At 44.4% G+C, this 24,692-nt stretch overlaps 1 protein-coding gene and 1 long non-coding RNA gene across 4 annotated transcripts in view; one reads left to right on the top strand and one right to left on the bottom strand.

Annotated features, from left to right (window-relative positions):
• Positions 1-24,692, bottom strand: LOC310708146. Its single transcript, XR_014526875.1, has 4 exons — positions 23,910-24,692; positions 15,494-15,633; positions 9,045-9,256; positions 1-395 (listed from the first exon to the last, which is right to left on the bottom strand). It is a non-coding gene; the product is annotated as an uncharacterized lncRNA (long non-coding RNA).
• EBF3 (EBF transcription factor 3) overlaps positions 9,041-24,692 on the top strand; it is a 191,196-nt gene continuing 175,544 nt past the window's right edge. The window contains exon 1 of one of the 3 annotated variants that reach the window (XM_083506010.1): positions 9,041-9,144. The gene's annotated coding sequence lies outside the window, so the exon portion shown is untranslated. Of the gene's footprint in view, positions 9,145-18,916; positions 19,047-24,692 lie in introns of those variants that run through there. The other 2 variants (XM_083506019.1, XM_083506021.1) reach the window with 2 other exon arrangements.

Raw genomic sequence — 24,692 nt, forward strand, 5'->3', positions numbered from 1 at the left:
ACATCAGTGGATCACAGTAAAGAATATTTTCATCTTCCTGCATTTTGATTGCCAATGAAATAACTAGATTTGACCCATTTTCCACAATCAAGTTCTCTTTTCAGTAACTGAAATGGAACTGAATAAAGGTTATTGGTTTGACCCAGCTAAAAATTGTCATGCTTTCTATAGACACCATAGTCACAACCACCACTATTTAGGGCCCAGGGTCCATAGAAACTTCTTAACAAGAATAACTGTTCAGTTGTTGAATGGAGAGGTGGTGAGTTCTTATTTGTTGCAGGGCGTTGACAGCCATCTGTCAGGGATGCTGTAGTAGCATCCTTCATCCCATACCAGCATTCAGCAGCGGGTTTAGCTAGATGATCTCCAAAGTCCCTTCCAACTCGATGAGTCTACAAAACATAAATGGCGACATAAGAAAATTGTCATTCCTGTGCCCTTAGTAGTAAACCTATGAATCACTAAAGGGAAATTATGTACTGATCCATTTAGAAGTGGAAGCTGTAACTATTTCCTTTCCTACACCTAGTATTTTTGGTACGGTCTGTCACCACTGTAGGTCAACCATGACTAATTAACAACTGTTGGGATTTTAGATCTGAAGAGGTAGCATTCATTAAGCTTCACTCAGTGGTTTAAAAATAGTAAAGCGTAGCTCTCGGCTATTAAGATTAACTAAAAGGGGAGAGGAAAAACAAACATGGTATTAGACAATCAGCAAGATACCCAAACTTATCGCTTTGGTCATCTATTGTCTATTTGGTTCCCCTAACATTTCCTCTCATGTCCATGCATTCTGTGGTTGCTATGCATTCTTCATAGCCATGGCTTTGTCAACTCTAGAAAGCAAGTTTTTAAAAACTTGTGCATATGTTTCCAATTAGGAAGCTTTTTCAGTCCTTTTGGAAAACTTACAAAAGTCCAGCCAGTAGATGGCAGGCCGACAAAGCCTGATAAGATCATCCAAAACAATTTTCCTTTAATCGAAGAGGCGAAACAATAATTTCATTCAGAATTTTCTCATTTTAAAAGTTAATAAACATTTCTGTATTTTAACTACTGCAACAGGAACAGTTTAAAGTGCTACAGATATAAAAATATATATGATTAGACCCTAAATGGCCCAAGCCAGACAATTCCACTCTTGCCAAAATGTTCTGTTTTGCAGAAGTGAATAAAACAGGACATAATAAAGCGCAGATAATTTCCTTTATAATAATATTCTGCTTGTCTAATAATATTCAGCTTAGCCAAGTCACATAAGTCATTATTATTGCCACCAGTATAGTCTTTACAGGAAAAAGCAGGTACTAATAAATTGTATTCTGTCTTAACCTGCTTTCTGATTATTCTTCCAGGGGTTATATATACTGTATATGGAACTATAATACACCAACTTTACAATTATATTGAACATGTGTAACATGACTATGTCGTAATGCTTAACAGCTCAGGAAGTGGTGAAGAAATGGTTCTATTTAAATAGAGCTCTTTCGGTTCTAATAATCTGTAATATAACTTTAAGTATCAGTTTCTGAAGAGAGCAAGCTAAAGATTCTTATGGTGAATTCAGATGTTTGTTGAAGTGCTGGTAAGTTACCTCCCTCGCAAGGCTGTTGTATGTTGAGTACTGTGAATACTTTGAATGTGCTACATAAATACAAAGGCTGAAATTCTATACCAAGGGAAAAGCCACATGGAACTCGATTACTTATTTGCTTTATTTATAATTATTGCATTTAAATCCCACTATTCCTCCAAGAAGCTCAAGGTGGCGTATATTGTTCTCCTCCTCCCCATTTTATCCTCACAACAACCCTGTGAGGTGGGTTAGGCTGAGAGTGAACGACTGGCCCAAGGTGTACCCAATGTAACACTAAGTAAGCTTCTCATTGGCACAAAGATTTCCACGTGCTACAGGACTTTGCACCCTCTCCTCTCCTCGTGTGCATCCCCTGTTGTGTCCCTCCTCAAATCTGCTCCAGAGCGTATGGGGAAACCCAGGACAGATTTAGGGGGCATGTAGGGGGAGGGATGGGATGTGGGTGGCGCTGTGGGTTAAACCACAGAACCTAGGACTTGCCTATCAGAAGGTCGGTGGTTCGAATCCCCGCGACGGGGTCAGCTCCCATTGCCCGGTCCCTGCTCCTGCCAGCCTAGCAGTTCGAAAGCACGTCAAAGTGCAAGTGGATAAATAGGTACCACTCCGACGGGAAGGTAAACAGCGTTTCCGTGTGCTGCTCTGGTTCACCAGAAGTGGCTTAGTCATGCTGGCCACATGACCCGGAAGCTGTATGCCAGCTCCCTCGGCCAATAAAGCGAGTTGGGCGCTGCAACCCCAGAGTCGGCCACGACTGTACCTAATGGTCAGGGGTCTCCTTTACTTTTACCTAGGGGGAGGACAGGGAGCAAAGCCCCATAGCACTAATAGAAACTCTTGAGCTGCTGGAGCATTTACTTAGCACTCCATTGAATACAAGCCAGTGCCTCTTACTTCTGCACAGACATGTAGAGGATTGTACTACAAGTGTTATTTCTCCATCTTTCCCCATTATCAGAGTTGCCTACGTGGGTCCAGGGGTAGATGGCAAGTCATTCAAATAACTAGCAGTCCTATCTCTTCTCCCCAAATCTACTCATGGCAGCTTACCGTGTAAGGCTGACTGAGGAAGGAGGGGGATCCTGAGTTTCCCCTGTACCAACGTCAGCTGTGAGAGGAGAAACAGAACTAGAGATAAGGAGCAGGGCAGAAAAGCAGCCCTTCCTCTCTTGGTATGGACAGTTCCCCTCAAAGTTCTGAACAGGCAGGAGCTGGGCTGTCTTCAACATGAAACCCATATCTTACAAGTCTAATCTATGAGCTGGGATGTGCACAGTTCAAACCTCTGCTCTCAGTCATGAACTCAGTGGGCAGAGCTAGTAAGCCACTATTTTATCAGCCCTAGCCTGCAAAATGGGCATAATAAAGACCACCTGAGCAAGGTTATTGCAAATATCACTGAGACAATGTAAGTGAACACTTGAAATGTGTTACAATCTTCACACCCACTTCCCTGGCAGAAAAGTCCATTGAATTAAATGAGTCTGAGCTTCTGAGCAGACATACAGAATTGCACTGTTATCATCCCATCTTGCTCCACCTACAGAGCTGATTCATTACTGGCTTGGATTGGGAGCAGATGAAACATACACTAGGTTGGCGGCACAGATGGAAGTAGCTTGGATGACCAGTTGCAGAAGAATACAAGCCAGAAAGAGTGCATAAGTTTGGCAGGCACAGTTTGCCATCCAAGGGTGAGGAAGGTTTACACCTGCACTTACACGAGTGCTAAAGATAGCAGAGCCCTGCTCTCCTTTGCTTCTGCTCACCCTAGAAGCGTCTGGGAAATGGTCTGTGCTTCAGTGACTTAACTTCAGTGCTCTGGTGTAGACTGTGGCAAAGGTCAGTTTGACCCATGGGTCGCTGGTGAAGTGCAAAAGCACCCTAAGACCAATTGTGTGAGAAATTTGAGGATTTCTTCATAGTAGATTCCTACTAGAACAATATAAAAACAGTGCTGGGTTTTCTTTCTCACACTGTATAAAGGTCATATTTCATAGCTTATGGCCTCACAGCCGTGAAATTACAGCCCTCTCATTACAGCTTCAAGGAATTCCAGCTATAATGGCTACCTATCAATCTGTGGTTTGGGATACAAAAGAAACACAGCATTGTGGGCAAAACCACCATTAGCTGGAATGTTCTTTGGAAGTGACGAGTCTCCAGAAAAACTTCTTGCTCCTGCACTGATGGAAATATAGAGGCTTGGTCCTTAAACTGCTTCACCCAAGCAAGCGCCATTCATTTCAGAAAGACCTGTGCCAAGGGAGCATTTGAGTATAGGGCAGATAGTTAAGAGGCATTAATCTTTTCTGGTCAACAGTGAGAATTGTGCTATAGCCATTTTATACATGTGAATTTAAGCAGCCCCATGTATAGGCAGGGCAAGAGTTTAAGGAAGTGTACACTTTATGTTTTCTTCCGATATTGCATGTACACTAAATAAAATTAAAGCTTACTCTTCTTGTAATAATAATTTGCAATAAATTCGTATCACTGCAGAATTGCATTGCAGCAATCAGTTACTGAGATCAAGAAAATGTACGTCCTACTAAATGGCTTTAAGGCTGCAACCGAACACTTCTAGCACATACAAAATAATCTCTACTTCTCTGAGAAGGACTTGGGGAACTGCCTTTCACCCTTTCCATCCCTCTTTAAAGATGTTATAGGTGCTTCAATTCTTAGGAGAAAAATGTTGTGTTACTAAACCAAGGTTGCATCTGTAGTACTTTACAGTGTACTGACCCAGGATATCATACCAGTGCTGCTCCCTTCATTGAAGTAGTACAATGCAGTACAATGCAAAGCCACAGATGAGCACATTACTGTGACAGGAGAGAAAGGCAGTTTTATGGAAAACTGAACCTGTGGCTTTCAGAGGTATCTGTTAGTACTATATGGCTGAGCATCAGTGATATGCAATTCTAGAAAAGGCTAACTTCCTCGATCCATTTCAACCTGGACACAGCTCAGGGGTTGTGATGAACCTACTTCAGTTTTGTTTAGGAACTGTCAGGAGAAGTTAGCCTTTGATAACTGGAATCACTGCTTTATTTCTATTCCCAAATGACAGGGCTTTTTCAGCATTGTTGGGAAATTTCTGTTTTGCTACATACCGGTAAGAAGCTGCCTCGCTCAATATTGCCTGCACTATATGGCAGCATCTCTCCAGCTTTCAGAAAGGAGGCAGTTCCAGCTCTACCTAGAGATTTGAACCTGGGATCTTTTGCATGCAAAGCAGAGGCTCTGCCCCTGAGCTGTGGCCCTTTCCCAGAAGCAATTAACCTATTCTGTAAAGGTCCATCCATAGCATTTGATATTCACATGAAACACTTAAGCAAAATCACACACTGATGGCATTATACAGGTTCTGTTCTTAACCACGCCAGTATAGCTGGAATACAATGCCGCCACCCACCTTCCGGATGGAGCAAGGCACTGGAATCATATTATACTGATTCTTGCTCAGCTACTCTGGTTGCCGGTTCGCTTCCAAACATGAGCCAATGTACTTGTTGTGACCTATGAATCCCTAAGGGGTTTGAGGAGGCCAAATGACATATATGCAGTTCTTGGCGGGGTGGAGTGTATGTCACATGCAGTGCAGCCACAGAGTTTGCAATCTGAAGTTGAAGACAGGCATATAAGACTTCCACTTTCTTCCATTTTCCCCCAATGAAAACTATTCCCTAAGTGGCTTTTTATCACCACTGGGGAAAAGATATCCCCACTTTGGACATCCACTTCAAACTAAGTATTGTCACAGTATTTGGTAAATGTCCCTGTACTATATATACTGTGCAGTTCCACCCTTAGGGGGTGCTTTTCCTGCATAACTCCCCCCCTCTTTTTAGAGATTTATAAATTGGATTCCCCTGGGCTTGATCATTTGGAGTGGGGTCATACCCTCCTAAGGGTTGCCGCAGCTCTTGAAGTTTTGTCTGCAGCGATACCAGGGAGGCCACCATGTTATGAAGCTTCAAGCACAGGATTAAACATATTTTATTTTGCCAACCTTCTCAGATCCTGGGTCAGGATTGTTTTGCATGTTGTTATTTGATACAGCAATCCTGTGCATGGTTGTATCAGTCTTTATATGTATATATATATAAGTACATTCAGCATTGTAGTCTTCATGGGCGTAGCCAAGGGGGGGGCAGGGAAGGGCAGCTGCCCCCCCAATCAATAAAAATCAATAAAAAATACATAGCTAGCTGAGGTTCTGCCCCCCAACAAAAGACCTGCCCCCCAACAAAAATCCTGGCTACGCCCATAATAGTTTTTATCTGTTAAATTTTTTCTGATGTGTTATACTGTTACCTTATGCTTTATTTTTGTACAGTTTTGGGGGGGGAAGTAAGCGATTATCATTTATATTTTAATAGTTATGTAAGCTGCTTTGAGTGCTATTTTAGGCAGAATGGCAGCAGAGAAAGTTATACTCCTCACCTATTTTATAAGACTGTTTTGAGGAGGAAAAACTAGGTGATTCCATGTACTCAACGGAGAATGACTGAAATGCAAATGTAAAAAACTGAAAATAAGTAATAGTTGGTTATTTTTAAAAGTAACATTTAATTCACCTGCTGTATCTCTTTCTGGTGCCAGAGGAGTTATTTTTACTGTTTCAACAAGTGAAAAGGACTGCTAGCCCCATGAGTTTCCCTTCTCATCAATGTGCATTGTTCCTTGCAGAACTGGTACCACAATGACACTGGGCTGAATCCAGACATCTCCTTCCATTCACAATATGGATCAGGAGAGGAGGCAGCTGAGGTGTTAGGCAAGTGTTTGGAGGCAGTGATGGGCTGGATGTGGGCCAAGAAATTGAATCCTGAAAAGACAGGTGTGTTATGTGTTCCAAGTTATCAAATCCAGGAGGTGAGAAGAGAGTGTTTTCTGGATAGCGGTTACATTCCCCTGAAAGGAGCAGGGGTACAGGAGGCCTTGGTAGTTAAGAGTGCCTATTTCCAGCTATGGCTGGTTCACCAGCTATGATTCCTTTTAGGCAGAGATGACTTAGCCATGGTGTTCCACGCTCTAGTTAAACTTCCAGATTGGATCATTGCAATCCTGGGTACACGAGGCTGACCTTGACTCAGAATTTGAACTGGTCTAAAATGCAGTTGGCCAGATTGCTAGCTAGGGTTGCCTTTAGAATTCACATAACCCATTTTAAGGCAGCTGCACCAGATGCCTGTATGTTTCTGGGCCCAATTTAAGGTGCTCATGCTACCGTTTAAAGCCCCAAAAGACTTAGGCCCCAGATAGCTGCAAAGGCCACCGCCTCCCTAGAGAGCCTGCTTAGTGTTAAGATTTGCATTGGAGGCCCTCTTAGTAGTTCCACCTCTCTCAGAAGTTGTGGGGTAGTGCCTCTGTGGGATATTTACAATGCAGTCAAACCAATGACGTATGTTTGCTAGACAGGCACATGATAGGGGCTGAAGCTCAAAGAGTTTTCCTGTAAGTTTGCTAGAGAGAACTCTGAGAGCCATTGTGCCCTGTTCTCACCTTGTTCCAGCAACGTGAGAACATATGCCTAGTCTGAGGCACAGGTCAGACTCCATTTTAAACTGGACTAAAGTATGTCGTCATAACTGGATTACCATTTTAAGCCTGCCTGAACAAAGCGTCTGTTACTCTTCAACAAGTATTCTGAGTGAGTAAACGTCATTTTTACCATTTACAAGATTGTTTATGTGGTTATTGTTTTCAGGGGGGAAATACCAGGAGAATCCAGTCTGCCTTAAAACATCCTGAATGACTTAAACTAAAAGACTAAAACTAGCCTATCTAAGCTTCCCTTCTAAGCTGCAAAGGAATGCACTCTGCTGAACTCACAAACATGAGGAAGGAAGGATAATATCTAATAAATATACCCTCCCCTAGCATCTATACACATCCGTACAGCCTCCAGAAAAGGCATTCTCTGTGGTAGCCCCTAAGTTGTGGAATTCCCTCCACGCAGGTGTGTGTCTGGCAAATTCACAAAATAACTTTTGGCGATACTGAAAACGCCCCTTTTACCCTAGGCCTTTGACACCTGAGATGTGTGTTTTCAGAACTCACCCGCTTCCTGTGACTGTAATCCATTTTAAATGTTTTTAATTCTGATTTTAATTTGCTGAAAACCACCCTGGGATCTGCTAGTGATAGGTGTGTAATATTAATAGTACAACAAATACAACAAGCAAACCAATGCACCATTGGGAATAAGCTCTGTGGAATATAGCACGACTCAGTTGTGAGCAAATAATACTGTAATAATAATAATACTGGACAGGCTGTAAGGCTTTTGTAAATAACATAGAGATCAATGTTTAAAATTTAGCATTCTAAAGTTAACAAAAAAGTTTCTATCACATTGCAGTTTCTCTTGAAATTTCCAGATAATTCTGACAGAGTGAGCATATTCTGCTAGTAATATTTGAACGCAATACATTAATTTTCTTTCATCATCTGAGCTGTCTCTAGAAGCAGACCATAAAACTACCCCACTAGCAAACAAGCCTAGAGCAAACATTTACAGTATTTCCCATACTCATTTTAATTTTTGATACACAAAGAGATCAGATCTTTATTTTTTGCTATGCCTGACAGAACTCTATGTCTGCTGGTGAAGTGTGTGTGTGTGTGTGTGTGTGTGTGTGTGTGATTTTTGGCTTTCTCTGTCCCTGGTGAGCACTGCTGCCACATTTTAACTTGAACTCATGGTCACCTGATACTTGACCTCTCACCCTGTGACCTCATTTCCAATAGGGCTTTAAGCTGGGGGATTCAAGACTGTGGCACAAAGACAGTTACTTAAGGAAAGCAGGCCACTGTTTCAGTCAATGTCCTCTTATATCCCTGACACTTTTCACTAAAATATTTAACCTTCAACACTAGAGGAGATGACATTACTTTTATTTTTCTTGGTTTTGAGAGTATGACCTTTTCTGTCATGATTCTTTACTCACTTCCCATCCACCACTGAAGAAGAATCTGTAAAGGTATACCCCAAAACAGAAGGAAGCATTTAGTGAACAATTAAAATTAGGGAAACTTACGAAGATATTTTGTGGTGTTAATCATAGTGTATCTAAAAGGGCTTTGGGTAGTCTGCCTTCTAACCCTTTCATCTTCTCCACACTTCGACTTGTATGAGATTGTAAGCCTATGGACAGGGTTTGTTTCTCTGTTCACTTTTGCAAAATCTCAACGTGCTATTCAAAATAATATAGTGATTCCAGTTCTAAATCAGGGATAAAGAGCTGTTCAAAATGGCACAGATCCTGTATTGTCTCGCAGCCATTAAAAACGAAACACTATGAAATGTAAACAAAAGTAATAATTCTCTGCAAGAAAAATAACGCACAGGTGAATGAGGAGAGCAACTGTATTTGGCCACCGTTATGCACTTAATTGCACTTCACAATACATTTACAGCCTGCCTTACCAGTAAAGGAGTATCAAGTATCTGTGCTGCCATAAGGAAGACTCCAATTTGGGAGCAGACAAGTTGCTTCAGGGCTGGTGGAAGAGCAAAAACTGCAAAGGTAAGATGCTGGTACCAGGGGGAAACTCGACTGTTCAGTTCTGTAGTATCCCTGCAGAGTTGGAGTATGCAGTTTTTTCCATCTCAGCACTGAATGAAGCCGTTCTGACACACTGCAAGGTAGAAGGAAGAATAAGATTAAAGCACAAAGACAGAAAACTGCTGATAGAGGGTGAGGCACACGAAAGCGACGAAAAAGGAATGGACAGGTTACCCCATTGACTTCCCCTATGCCGGCTGTATTTGCTGCGTAGACAGAAGTGCTAACACATGTGAATTTAACCTGATGGTGTCATATTTGTACAATGAGGAATGTCAAGGCTGAAGCCCACTTGGAAGCAGAACCGCCAAGCAGAGCTTAATTTCTGAAATAAGAAAGTGACTGAGCTCATGCTCTCTGACCTGGAAGTCCTTAACCCAAATTGCAGTTGAGGGGTGGGAGTAATACCAACGGCCGGTGGAGAGGGAAAGACAGACACTTTGCGTATGCTGTCTTGGTCTCTTTACATGTTTCACGACTGAGGCGGCGGGGGGGGGGGAGTTCTGGGTTCAGATTTAGCTCAGCTCCTCACCCAATAAGCCCTGCTCCTTCATCTCAATTTGTTTTCACAAGTTACTTGTTTTAGGCTAGTCTAGTTTATGAATGATCTCAATAAAAGGTAGAAAACAAAGTAAAGTCTGTGGACAATATAGCTTTTTAATTTGATTCCCCCCCTCCCCCATACACACAGACACATACTTTAACCATCATTTTTGCAGATAGCCTCAGATATGTTACTAGTTTCCGTGCTGATTCAAGAATGAGAGAAAAACAGTCTGTACACACTACAGCAGAGCTTTCCAAACTGTGTCACGACACGTTAATGTGTTGGCTGCAGTGTGTAGGTGTGTCGCACAAACGCTCCTCCCGGGGCAGGAAAGAGGTTAGTTTAACTTCCTGTTTACTAGTAAAACTGAGTTATTGTGTCATGAAATAATGCCTGTCTAAAAAGTGTGCCACCAATATGAAAAGTTTGGAAAGCTCTGTGCTATACCTTTAAAGTATATTCTTTCCTTCAAAGAATTATGAATGCTATAGTTGGTTAAGTGTTGCTGAGAACTGCTGGGTGTTGCTTGTGAGAGGTAAACTGCAGAACCCATAATTATTTGAGGGAAAGAATGTGCTTTTAATGTTCTGTAAAGGTATGGTATGTACAAAGCCTACCAGTACAGACACACAAAAAAGAAAGTTAAGGGTGTGCACCACAATCAATAGATTGGGGAGAGGAGAACCACATTCAATAAATCGCAGTGTACACTTGACATAGGTATCAAGGGATGCTGTCAACAATAACAACATGCTTTGAAGTGTTCAAAGCACTTCCGTATGATAATTTTGCGGGGGGAGGGGGCTGAAACTGAGAAGCAGTGGTTTACTTGGGCAATCTAGTGACTTAATGGTGACTGGTTCTCAGTCTCTTAGGCTGCTATGCTACATTAGGTCTCCATAGAATACAATTCAACTGCTCCCATCTCTGTCTCTATCTAGAGACGTTTTGCATCTCTAGCTCTGATTGGTGGCAATACAAGTGACTCTTCTGGAGCAGTTGTGTTTCTTTGGATCTGGGCCATACAAAGAAAACCGCACACTGGGGCTCAATAACCTTATCACAATGCCTTTCAACTCTAGCAACAGTTGCATGTATGAGCAAATGTTTTGCAATGGCTTTGGTCATGCTGCCTTTTCTACATCTTTATTAAGGCTGTCTTTAAAAAGAGTATTTTAAAAACCTGACTGATTTTTAACAAGAAAGGGAGGAAGGCTGAAAGTAAGGAACATGAAGGGAAGAAATAAGAATCTGTGTTTACTCCTAAATGTACAGAGTTCCCAAAGCTTGTTTCATAGGGGCAAGAAGAAGAGAAGCCAATGAAGTTCAAACAAAACCTTCATGATTTAAAGCGTTTGAGGATTTTAGTTGTGCCAGACAAACAACTAAATTCCTATGGAAATAAATAAATTTTACCAGCTTCTTCCCAGTGTCTTATCCATTAGTGGAATCCTATATTCCACACAATGTTTCTACAAACTCTGATCATAGTATGAAATGTTCTTATTTGCTCTTAAAAATAGTGATGATTGTAATCATTTCTGTTGCTGAAACATTCAGTGGAAGCACTTCATGGGATCTGAGATGTTGGTTCCATGAGAGCTGGAACTAAATATATGTGCTACGGAGAAAAAGACCCCATACCTCTCTACCTTATTTAAGCTGCCAAGCCCACTAATTAATATGCAGAAGCTGTGAGGGTGTATGGCTAGGTTTATCCCAAAAGGATGCTGGTGAACTCATCTCCCTCCCATTTCAGAAGTAACTCATTAGGGAAGTGGCTTTCGGGCAGGAAGGAACTAGATGAACAACAATGTGGCTTCTGTTTTGCTCTTCAGTTTTGAACTCAGATTTATTTTATATGATTATCTCCCTTAGTTGGGGAGGATAAATGGATAGAGTAGCAGTCAGAGACACCCCAGTGCTCCCTATCATTTTTCTCCACTATTTATTTGGCACATTCACCTGGAAGCGTCACCAAACCCTTGCAAAGCATCAGCCATAGGACTCTTGGCTGAGTCAGGAAGATCTGGAAGGTTGTTTTGCTATCCCATCCAAAAGGACAGAGGAGTAGCTCAGAGGAAAGAATGACCATAGCTCATGCTTTTACCTGCAGAAGTCTTCAGGTTCAGTCTTTAGCACCTCCTGGTAGGGCTAGGAAAAATCCCTGCCTGAACCCTGTAGAGTCACTGGCCAGTCAGTTTACACAGGAAACTGCAGTGTGCACAGGAAACTTCCACAGTTGGGCAATTGATCCATCTAGCTCACTGTTGTCAATGATGACTGACAGAGGCTAAAATTGTCTCTTGCCCCTCTATACATATTTGGTTCTGTCAGGTTAGGTCAATCACTGTATTCTGTAAGCTGTTTCTCCACCACCCGCGCCACCGCCAACAAATTGTTAAAGGCATTATACATCTGATGTTAAACTGTTATTGAACATATTGCATAAGGTACTTGAGTATATTGTTATGGACCCATATCTTAAATATCTGTTCACTGAAGTTCTGTTCTGGGGGTCTTTACTGAAGATGACTACACACCACAGACATTATTGCAATGGACACTGTTGGTTTAACAATGACAATACTGCCTTGCTTACTTGGATGAAGTTCGCAAGAATTGCCCAGTTATCATGGAATGATTTTATTTCTCATACAAATATTAAGACTTTATGGATTAAATTTTTGATTCGTTGTTTCTTTTCTTTATTATGTTTTTTGTTAATAAATCAATTTTTAGAAAAACAAATTCATGGAGGACAAGGTTCTCAATGGCTACCATGCCTGTCAGATGCACAGTGCTGCATTGCTGGGAATTGCAGGTATGCAGAGCCTTGTTGTGCTCATGTCCTGCTTACAAGCTTTCCACAGGCATCTGAGTGGCCACTGTGACAACAGGACACAGGGACTTGATGACCCATTGGTCTGCTCCAGCAAGCTTGTCTTATGTTCTTTTGTCCCTCATGGGCATTTTGCAGGAAATGTAAATTTAGACTTAATCTAATTACCAGAGGAAGATGTTTGATGGAGGATGCCCAGTGTAAACTTTCCTGGAATTAATTAATATCTGACTAAGGGCATGGAGATGGATCCTTGAATGAGATATGGCCAAGGTTTCATGGCTTAAGAAGGCATACACTCATATTATTGCTGCCGTAGTGAGGAGACTTCCAACCACAGCCACTATTGGAGTGGAGGGGGATATTTAGCAGGAACCACTGGGGCTTCCTCTGGTACTGAACACAGCTTAGTCTGATTCTTTGCAACACTAAAACTGAACATCCTAATACTGCTGCACTGGACAACAAAAAATGGTTGATCTCGCATGATTTTGTAGCCAAAAGTCTCTAGTGGAATCCATCATTTACTATTGTATATTGCAGTGTTCATATGAGCCAGTAGGAATCAGAAGACCATTTCAACAGATATTGTGCCAACTTTCTGCAAAACCAAGTTCCTACACCTGCTTTTCTCACCATGACAAGAGTTTCCAAATACCAAACTGGAGGCACATTTCTGGGACGAAAATGGTGACTATTGCACTGTTGTGGTTTTTATAACAACTTTGTCACTATGAAGATAGGATCATCCATGGAATTAACTGGGTAACATTTACTTCTCCTGTCTGCCTCCATTAAAATTAAGAAAGAAAATATTCCACCTTTATGCCAATGACCTACAACTCTTTACATGAACTACTACTTCTCTTGCCCCAGTCTCTGCTCTGCTTCTCATCAGACACTTCAGGTTACAGACTCCGCTTACCCAGAAATAGTACCTCGGGTTAAGAACTTTGCTTCAGGATGAGAACAGAAACGTGCGGCAGCAGCAAGAGGCCCCATTAGCTAAAGTGGTACCTCAGGTTAAGAACAGTTTCAGGTTAAGAACGGACCTCCAGAACGAATTAAGTTCTTAACCCAAGGTACCACTGTATCTAAAATATAACTCCACTAAAACTGAGCTTCTGGTTTTCTTATTACTGCAACATCACCTTTTCTTGTTCTTGATCATGCTAGTGTTTGTAGACTTATCAAGGCCGGAATCGTGTCTTCTTCTAATTCTTCCTTTCCTCTTCCTCCACTCTTCCAGGTCTTGTTATTTTCAGTTGTTTAATATAGACCTTAATTCATTATTTTCTTTCTGCAGGCTTTACCAGCATTTTAGCCCATTCTCTCATTTATTCTCATTGACTATTACAACCTTGTACTTCATCTTTCAACATCTGTTATTAAATAACTTCCCTCTCTCTCCTGTGTGCTGCCGCTCATTTGATATATTCTACTTGCGGCTCAGTTTGCATTGCTCAGTTTCACTGTTCTCATCACCAGTGTCCTCTCACTCTCTCCTTGATTTCAAATCAAGACGCCTGTGAACATTTTCAAATGTCTTACTGGTTTTGCTCTTCTGTAACTATTTTGTTTTCTTTCTATGTTCCTCCTCAGGATCTTAGACCTACCTACAGATATCAGCCTTAAACCTAAGACTGCCCTCTTTATTCCCCACAAATGTCCTTTGTCTACACACACGTGTGTGTGTGTGTGTGTGTGTGTGTGTGTGTGTGTGTGTGTATTGTTTATTTTCCATTTAATTATATACATTCACATCATCATTACCCACTTTACCGCCCTGGCTCTTTAGAGCCTATCAACTTCCTTCCCTCCTGCCTCATGGCTATCAAAATTCACCTTTATATCATTGCATATAATGTCCTTTGTTCCCACCTCCCTGCAATTCCTGCCTTATATCCTGCTCTCTTCTTCTGGCTCTGCGTTCGAACCCCTCCTTTTAAAAAAACATCATTTCACCCCTTTACTTCCCTCCACAATGTGTCTTGTCTCTACATTGTAAATCTGTGCACAGGTTTTAATTAACCTGGCAAATTTTAGGTGTATCATAAGTTATTGTTTCTGTTACAGCTGTTGTTGTTGTTTTGTTGCTTATTATTATTTGCAGAACAAGCTAAACTGGAACAGGATGAAATCAGACTGCAATGGTCCTTTTCCTGTTATACCAAATTTTCACCTGTCTTAATGGCTGGTGAAAGAGAATGCCTACCATTTCAATGCACCTGTTCCTCTCCTCTCATCTCTCTGGGTCTAATAGGTTCCCCTCCTTAGAAGGAAAGTCAATGAGTGTCATAGAAAGACATATGCCCCTTTATTGTCACATGGTAGGTCTAATTAGAATCACCCTAGGGAGAGGTGGCTAAACCTGTTCCAGATTAACCTGGATGTTTGGAAGAAGCAAGATTTGGCCGCCTCTCTACAGTCTTGCTGACTGTATCTGCACCTTGGGTGCATTATAACACAGACCCAAATGGAGTCCACTATTGTAAGCACAACCCCGCCTTTTTATCTAAAAGGTCCTACTCTAGGTCTCCTTTCTTTGTCACATCAGAGTGTGACAAAGAAACAGAACCCAGGAGCATGTGGGTGTTCATCACCCCCATATTTTCAGCTAATACATATCAGTCCTGTAGTACTAGGTTTCAAACAACCTCAACTTCAATGTTTCCGTAACTGCATACCACATATTATATGAATTTCACATATACCAGAGCAGAAATTACGGTAAGGTGGTCATGAAGAGAAAACTGTTCCAAAACAATAGTCTTATTAATAAGGAATAAAACAATATGAGTCAATGAGGCTTCTTCCTGTGTACTGCAAGACTGGTGGTACCTCCTTTTCCCCAGTAACTAATGCTAATTTATGATTTTATCAGTTTTCTTAATTTTGTTAGCAATCCTCTGCCCACTTACTTAGATGTTCTACTGAACACATTATAACTTCTGAAAATCAGTGGCTTGGGTTGAACTGCATGTCAGAAAGGCTGGCGTATCCTCTTGGATAAAGGAAAGGCGGAGATGGTTCTTTTTGTCTCAGCCTGAGGTGGATAATTCTGAAAAACAAATATGAAGCTTGAGTTATGTAAGTTATATTAGGAACTATGCCTATTTCTCCTAAATGGCCCACCCTCAGGCACCCACACTTCAGCATGAAGACCTCACACCCTGGGCTCTCTCTCAGTCCCTGAACCAGAAAAGGGAGAATTCACACGTACACAAAGACAGACTCTCTTGCCCGAACACACTCTCCAAGTTAAATTAATTGCACTGTCTCTCAGATCAGCTGACTCTTCAGCCATGTAATTATTAATACTGGGGTGGGTAGGGGTTTTTTTTATTGCTTTCTGATGAACTCCTACTACCTCTGCTATACCTTTGAAACAGTGTGATTCTATACATGTCTACTCAGAAGTAAGTCCCACTATACTCAGTGAGGTTTATTCCCAAGTAAATGAGTTCAGGACTGCAGCCTTTAATGGTCACTTTCAGTTTCTATCTCCCCCCCCCCCCTTTTCTGTCCCCTTGCTGAGAAAAGTTAAGACTAATGTAGCAATTCATTACTTTAGGGGGGGAATTATAATTAAGTTTCCTTACAAAATTAAAATTCTTGAACTACAAAAATAGATTTAAAAAAAATAATCTGACATTAAAACATTGGCAAAATGTCAGGGTCTTATTCTTGGGGTAAGGGTTCTGAGCTGGTTTGGGGTTTTTCTTTAATTAAAAAAAGATTCCTCTCGAATACCTGTAAAAAAAAAAATCTCAGCAGCCGGAGCGTTTTGGAGGAGGGCTTCCCCAGGGTCACCTTTTTGTTTTAAAATGTACTGAGTTCTTTTTCAGGAGAGAAACAGGCAACTTTGTATTCTCTGTCTAAGCTCTTCACCTTCTCCTACAATAAAAATCGATTTGTACCCATCATCCACGATCTAGAAAATAAAAAACCCAATATAATTCGTGTATCTGTTACTTTATGAAGTAATAGAACCTTTGTGTTCCCCTTTGTAACAAAATGTGCTTTGGTGTCAATTTCCATAATTTGTTAATGACTAGCTGGGTGTGTTTTTTAAGTAATCATTTTGTTTTTAGATTCTGGCTGTACTGCTCCTTCCTGAAGCTGGTGCAAAAGAGAAATATGATACATCCCAATCCAGACCGCTTAAACCGAAGTATTTCAGTAGAATTTCTCCCAAAATGTGAAAAAAAAATTGTGTGTGTGTGTTTAAATCCCACCTGGGGTTGTGACTTCTTAGCGCCTTCTGAAGACCCAGAACGGCTTATATCACACTACTTGCTTATCATTCGTGTGTGGATCTGTCTTAAATATCATTTACACCTCGGTCTTTTACGCGTTAGCTGAGAAGTTTAAAACAACCACCACCCCGCATTGACTGATTGAGGTTCTCCCCTAAGCGCCTTTCCGTCTTTTAAGCGTGCCTTTAGAATAAGCGTGGAAATTGTCAGCGGCGGCGCATTCAGTTCCAACGCACTGTGGTGGCACACAATACAGTAGCCATTTAAGCGGGGGGGGGGGGGGGGCACAGATCTACAGAGCTTCTTAGAGCCTGCTTTACCTGGAAGTAACTCCGGTTGACTTCAGCGGGGCTTACTTCCAAGTAAGCACGCGTTATCGACCAGAGAGCCACGGTCGCTCTCCAACCCAGCCTTGGCATAGTAACCTCGGGTTCCTCTGTTTTTGCGGAGCGCAGTGCTATTCACCTTTCACTTATCGTCCGATTTGGCTAGATTAGGGGGAGGAACGTTTTGTTACCGGCGTGAACTGTCTCCCCTTCTTGCCCCCCCCCTCCTTAGAGGATGACCTACGTGGATGGGCACTGTTTGTGTGTTTGTTTGTTTTTTTTAAAAAAACGCCTAGGTTGCCAGATCTGGCCAGATCCCACCAGTTGCTGGCGCGGGGCAGTAAAGACCAGCGCCGCCAGCAGCTTCTCTAGCGTAAAGCGCCTGACAGCTGGAAACGGAGGGGGGCACCCGAAGGCAGCCCGCTTTGGGGGCTCATCGCACGGTCTTTCCCCCCTCTGCGCCCGAGCGTCTTCAGGTGCAGGCGTGAAGGGAAACGTGCCGCGATCCCAACTGTTGTATTCTTATGTTGCTGTGGTTTGGGGACACGCATACTATTTCTCCCGGGAAGGTGGCACGTTGGCACGCGTGTGCGCTCGCCCTCCTCGCTTTCAGGGCGATTCCCGTGTTTGGACCCGTCTCTCACTTGTGTAGAAAACCCGAGGTTAAGTTTCCACTCATAGTGATCGGGGTGAGTGGCCAAGCCGTGGGAAAGCGGGAGGAAGATGTGCCTGGTTTTTTATGGTTAAATTAATTACTACTACTAACTATTATTATTATTAACCTGGGCGCAAAACAAACAAGCACCCAAACGGGAAGGAAACGTGAGTTGTATTAGTGAACATCTGAAGAGGAGGGGAGGAGGGAGGCATGGGAGAGAGGCGTCTTCTGGACTGAGGAGTTGGGTGTCAAGAGAAAAGCGCGGGGTGAAGGTTTTGCGGTGACTTTCGCTAAAACAAGACTGCTTTTCTCTCCCTTCCTCCCGCCCTCAATTAAAAGGAGCCTAGAATAAGGCCAGGTCGTGGCCGCCCTTTCCCACTGAGGCTTCCCAAAGCAGCTTCGACGCCACAGTCCCAAGCCCCCTTCTCCAGATTCACGCATCCAGGGAAAGAGGGGGACCCCGCGCCCACCCGTCCCCAAAGCTAGTCATGCTGCATGCAGTCACTGATCTGGCCGAGAAGCTGGACCCTGTCTGGAGAAGCAGAGCAAGAGGGGAAACCCGACCCTTTGGCCACCCGGGTTGTCAGGGCGCGCACGACCCTTCGGTGAAAAGGTGTTAAACCCAGCTTGGCTCGGCGGCGCCCTTGGCAGAGAGCCTCCGGGGCTCCTCGGCCGCCGCCTCTTCTTCCCCCTCTGGCCAGCCGCCAAGGGCTTGGAGATGCCACCTCTGCGAAGTGCGACTCCCCGCCTTTGCCCGAGGTGGCCTCTCGAGGGGAGCGACCCACATCCGAGGACGCAGCCGCGCTCTGCCTGCCTCTTCCCATCCCTTTCGCCCGCTGCCTGACTGCTGGTTTGCGCCTTCCAACAGGACAAGCTCTCTCTCCCACCAAACTTTCTTCAAGACTGTTGCTCGCTTTGCCCCCCCCCCAACTCCGGTCTCCCCTCCATCCAGCCTCCCTCCTCCTCCTCCTCCGCCTCCCCCAAGTCCCATTCGCTTGTCGCTCCCCCCTCCCTCCCGTTTCAACCGGGGAGGGGGCGCTTGCGCACTGCTGCGCTCTCTCACATCCCTTTGCCCCGTAGAGCTTTCCTGAGATTGTCGTCGGGTAAGTAATGTATTAAATAGCCCAGATCACACACACTCCTCAAGTCTAGCTTTCCGTCCACAATAAACACTCCTAGCATCCTTTGTGAACCCAAACAAACCTGTCTATTGCCTAATTAGCCGTGAAAGGTAAGCGATTGGGTTTTGCGAGTCCCATTACTACCAGCATTGCGCTCGCTTGCTTGCTTGCTCCCCCCCCCCCCCACTTCTCTTTCTCTTCCTCCCTTTCCTTGCTCTCCGAGGGGGTCCTCCAGTCTCAGGTGTGTGTGTGGTCCTGATTCTGGAAAGAGACAAAGTTGCCCGAGGGATGGAGGGGATGGTGCAGCTGGGTTGGTAACTCGGCACAAGGGAGGAGGGAGAAAGGAAAGAAAGAAAGCCACTCTCGCTTCCTTGCTGCTCTTGCGCTGACTCCAATTAGGCGAGGGGGCAGATTGATCAGGCAGGGCAGCGCGCCTGATGTTGCTGTCAATTTCACTTGATCCGCAATTGGCTCCATGCATCAAAGGGGTCTGAGGACAAGAGGCGTCCTAAGCCACTGCTTGACAGAAGCTCCTCTTGCCACTCAGCCAGCGGTTTTGTCCTTTTACGCACCGTGTGGGGTGCTCCTGCGTGTAACTTCGGGTGGATTACTTGCGGGCTTGTGTATATCTCTCTCTGTGTGTGTGTGTGCCTGCGTGCGCGCCCGCGCCCCTGTTTGTTGGAAGGTTGTCAGAAAGTTCTGTTTTGTGTTGTCGTTTCGGTACCCCTGTTGGGATCCGGAAAGGAATGTTGGCGCTGCTCGTGTTGTTTCGGGGGAGTTGGGAAGGTGATTTGGCTTGAAAGGTGTAACTTTGTTTTCCATCCAAATTATAGCGCCAGAGTGAAGCACTTTTAAGGGTCTGGCAACGCCAAAGGTGCTTGAACTGAAAAAACACGGTGGAAGCAATTAAAACTCCTCCTTTCGGATTAACAACCAAAAATTGATCGATCTGTCAGGAATACTGTTGATTTATGAAAGGTGCTTATTTCCTTGGTATGGAGAATTTTATGTTCTCTAGGTGAAACTGAGTTCACCCAGCTCCACAGTAGATTGATGTTTTAATAAAAATAAATAAAGAGAAAAAGCTCGCCTGGCCTTTGGGGACATCAACTCTCAAATCGCAGTTAGACTAACAAATCAAATTGTATTATTTTTACATTTCATACCTTTTAATCTAATGTCTAAAAATGGCAACGATTTTCTTGTGCGGAAAGTGTTGAAGTTGTTTTGTGCGCCTTTGTTTTCTTTTTCTTTAATACTGCGCTCTTAAAAGTTCAAATAACAAAGCAATCAATGTTTCATAAGCAAAATGGCACGGAGAAATAGCTGGGTAATTTTGATAAGTGACTTAAACAGCAATCAAGATCTAAAGAAGGATCTAATATGAGCAAACGCCAGGGATTTGCCATGGAAACGCAAAGTGTCCTCTAGGTGGCAGACTGCACCCGCTATTCAACCTTTACAAACTCTTTTCTTTTTTAAAAAATTCTCTCCCCCTTTTCTCCTCTCCCCCCCCCTTAAAGCCAAAGGGAAATTTGGGTTGCGAGGAAGGGAGTGTGGTGTGGGTGGGTGGGTGTGGGTGTGGAAGAGGGGATGAATCCCAGCACTTGTTGTTTACCCAACACAATCTGCGATTATTTCTCAGACCTAAATAAGCTTTGAAACACAACAAGCCGCAATTTTCAGGGTGAAGAGCGGAGTTAAAATTAACCCTTCGGCTAACCGCTGAAGTGTGTACTTGTGCGTTTCAAAGGAGAGTGCGGTGGGGGGGATTCCAAGTGTCCCACTTGAAAGGGAGAGAGGAGATTGATCAAGCATATGCAAATCAAGAGCCACACTAAACGCGCGCAAGAGAAATCTTGCCCCTAACAGTTATAAGGAAGGAAAGTTTAAATATCTGCCATAAATCACTTTATGGGGGGAGGGGAGGGGGCGGTGTGGGACAGTTCATCCTTTCATCCACCAAGGCAGCTTGCACAGCGCTGGCGCAGCTGAAAGCAGCACAAATGCGCGCGGACGGCCAGTTCTTCTCCCCCCCTCGTCCTCCTCCTCCGCCCCCCCTTTGCAATGTAAATTTCAGCGGGACAAATTGCTTATTAATAGTCTAGAAGAGGAGCCCGTTTCTTTCTTTCTTCTTTTCTTTCTCTGTTTTTATTTCTGCATGGCCCCTAGCTATGCTCTGGGCAGCCCAACCGCCCAGCAGTTCTCTCCTCATTTCAATATACTAAAGAAAATGCAAATCACCCGCGTGCGACACACACACACACTCGCACGCATGCCCTTCCCTCTTCCTCCTCCTTTTTTATGCCAAAGTTAAATTAGCAACAACTTTAAGTGACTTTATTAACATGGCACAATGTACGAAGCGGGGGCGGCGGGAGGGAAATAAGCAAGTGTTCTTGCTTATAAACCGTGCTCTTTTTAAGAGTAACAGCATTCCGTGTTTATTATTGTTATCCCGATTCTCTCTTCCTGGGTTAGATCGAAACTCCCAGTGCAACAAACAAATGACATCTCGCCTAGCTAAACTGTCCAGGAGCCATCAAAAAGCCTCTCTTAATAGGCTGGTCCGGGGAAGTCTGTCATGTAACTTTGCTCGGTGGTGGACCAGCTTTTAAGGCTTTAATTATTGAAAAGGATGCGCAATCGTGGGCTAGGGAGAGAGAGAGAGAGAGAAGCCCCGAGAGAATGGAGGGTCCTTGTTTCTCCACTGCTTTGCAAGATTGCGGGGTGGGGTGGGGGACACGTTAGAGAGTCTCCTTGGCCCTGGGAGTATCTGAGCGTGGCCAAGTCTCTCAGCGCAGTTGAACTGCTGCTGGAGGATCCTCTATCCAAATGCTCCACTTCCTTTACGCTCGACAGGGAAAAGGAAGTCGCCGAAAAATTGTGCCAGTCGGCTCTGGAGCATTATATCCTCTCTGCAATCTTGGAAATACTGTATCTGGGAACTGGAGGTGTCGCACCCTCCCCGCTCCCAAATTAGGCGAAATCGCCTTCAAGAGCGCACCGTGTTTTTGAAGGAAATGTGCCCCGAGTCCCACCCAGCTCTGGTCTTCGGCAGGACAAGGGGGCGCGCGCGCGCGTGCACCGGTTCCCCAAGCACATGAGGTTAGACTCAGGAAAGAGCAGGAAAGAGTTAAACTCTCTATTATTCAGGCGAGGTCTTGTTAGGCTGTAATCTGCATTTTCTAACTACTGCGTAATAAAAAAAGTGAGAAGTTTGGAGACACCTTTCTTGATTATACCTTTGGCGATACTTTAGGTTTTACATTTAATTTGCATTTTGTTCTTAGTGAATATTGAAGTCTTGAGTGGAGGATTGAATTTTATTAGGACATCTGGACTGACAATATCAAATCAGACACCAGCGTCCCAAAGCATGCTAAAATTTCAGAGTTAATTAGAACGAAGTGTGTTTAATTAAAGCCAATTATAATATCTGAAATGATCGGATCGATCCTTGTTTGTTCAGTCGGAGTCGGTGGAGATTTTGATGGTAGGATAATGAAGACGGGTCGGCTCGCAAACTTCTTTGCAGGGAAGGGAGGTGGCGTTTTGTTTGTTTTTTCTTTTGTTTGTTTACGAATAAACACAGGCCCGGCGGCGCAGGAAAAGGGAGAGGACAACAAAGGGCCATTTAAATAAATGCCGACGAACTCTCTGGCTTTGCTTTTCCTGGAACCGCTGGAGGTCTTTAGGAAACGATGCGCTTTCTCGACCCCTAAAAAGCTGCGAAACTTCCTCCCTTGCCCGATCCTGCCTGCTTCCAGGAACAATCCCCCACGCCGCCGCCGCCGCCAGCCCTCTCTCCCCTCCCTATATTGGATTGCTCTTTTTCCCCCCTTTCCCCTACAGCCTTCATTCATTCATCGCAAAGAGAAAGTCTTCCGGGCAAACAACGTTCTTCCAATTTGACGTGCGTTTTCTCCCTCTCTCTCCGTGAGGTTTGCTTAGTTTAAATCAATGCTTCTGGTCTGTATTCTCCGCTCCGCTCCCCAATCCTTTCCCAGACACGGAAGCGTCCTGTCCTGTCCCTCTAAACTAAAGGAAGACTCTTCCAAGCCCCAAATGTGACGGACGTTCCCCTGGTTTCTTCTTCCAGCTGAACGCGCTTCCCGAGGTTACTTTCCACACTGACTATTACCTTCGCTCCGGAATCCCCGTTTTCCCCTCCTCTCTCTTTCCCCCCGGTTGCCAGAGCTGCCCTCCTGCTCCGAGAGCCTCTTTACTCTCAAGTAGCGGCACCCTCCCGTCTTTTCCCGGTTTTTTGTCTACTTGGGAAGGTTGTTCCAGGCTAACCGTCTCGGTGCCATTTCACCCGCGTTTAGTTTCCCAAGGCGGATGCCCTGCTTGCAGATGCCAAACTAAGGACCGCTGCTAGGAGGGAGTTCGTTGGGAGAAGGTGGGAAGAGAAAACTCTCGCTTCCTCTTAAATTTGAAACGTCGCGTTTATACTCAGCGGATCCGAGAGGCCTAAGAAACTTCAGAGCAGCCTCCCAAGTGGAGAAAGCTGTTTCTCACCACTGCCACTCAAAAGAGGGGCAAATGAAGCCCAATAAGACCGTGGAATGTAGAAAGGGAGGGAGAGAGCCAGAAAGCGAGAGAGATGCTACTTTTTGTCCCCTCGACTGACGATCTCAATCTTATTTGCGCTGAAAATCTCGTCTCCCCACCCAAGGAGGCGCTGTTCGTCAAACTTCACCACCGCCGGGCGGCGAAGAGACGCTAGAATTTCTTTACTTAGAGAATTATATCTCTTTATTCAGGGAAATTTTGGTCTATGTGTGTTTCGTGAAACTCGCCTAATAATAGAGTTAAAAGGTCTTTTCTCAGCGCGCCCGCCCCGCACTATCCCCAGTCTTTGCAATCTAACCAAAAGGAGGTAGGCGGGGATGAGAAAGGAAATCATCAAAGCAGCTCGTTCACAGAAAGAGAGAGAGAAGGGAAAAAAACCTTGTTGCTACAAAACTTACGTTTTGCTCCAGTTAACCAGCGCGTTATTGTCCGCCTCACCTCCTTAAGACACTACGAAGAAAAAGCTTAAACGTGGTTTCCTCTCCCCACGCCGGTTTGAACAGAGCTAGTTAAGATCCCCCCCCCAACTTGCTGTGTGTTTGTTTGGTATACATAGCACCCGCCTTGCGCTTGGCAGGTGTGAATGCTAACCTGAATGAAGCCAATCGAAGCTCAATACCATATTTTGCCTGGTTTTGTATGGGTGGGCTAGGAAGGCGAAGCGGGGCATTCCCAAGACCGTGCTGACGTTCACACGTGCCTGTCCGGAGTCTCGCTCCGGAGCCAGAAGCGAACTCTGCACCAGAGCCTGGCAGGTGGCTTTGTACAGGCGTGTGTGTGTGTGTGTGTGTGTGTGTGTGAGAGAGAGAGAGAGAGAGAGAGAGAGAGAGAGAGAGAGAGATTTCCAATTCCTACACTGCCACTCGCCGCTGTAACTTTGCCCTTTTGGGCTGGCGTGCCTGGAATCTGTTTGGAGAAGGAAACGGTGGTGGATTAGATTCGGGAGGGAATCAAAGTCCAGGCGAGGAGGGCGGTCCAATTCCTTCCAGGTCCAGGTCCCTGGGCTCGCCTGCCTCTCAGCTGGACGGTCACCGGAAAGAGGGGCCGCCGGCCCGCCGCCAACCTCTGATCTGCCGCTGCTGCTGCTGCTGCTGCAGTAGCAAAAAGAGGACAGGGCGGCTTGGAGCCAGAGCTGGATGCTGTGGAATTAGGTCCCCTGGCCCAAATCCCTCTGCACTGAC

The sequence above is a fragment of the Podarcis liolepis genome (genome assembly GCF_965112155.1).
Source record: "Podarcis liolepis genome assembly, chromosome: 5".
Classification (NCBI taxonomy): Eukaryota; Metazoa; Chordata; class Lepidosauria; order Squamata; family Lacertidae; genus Podarcis; species Podarcis liolepis.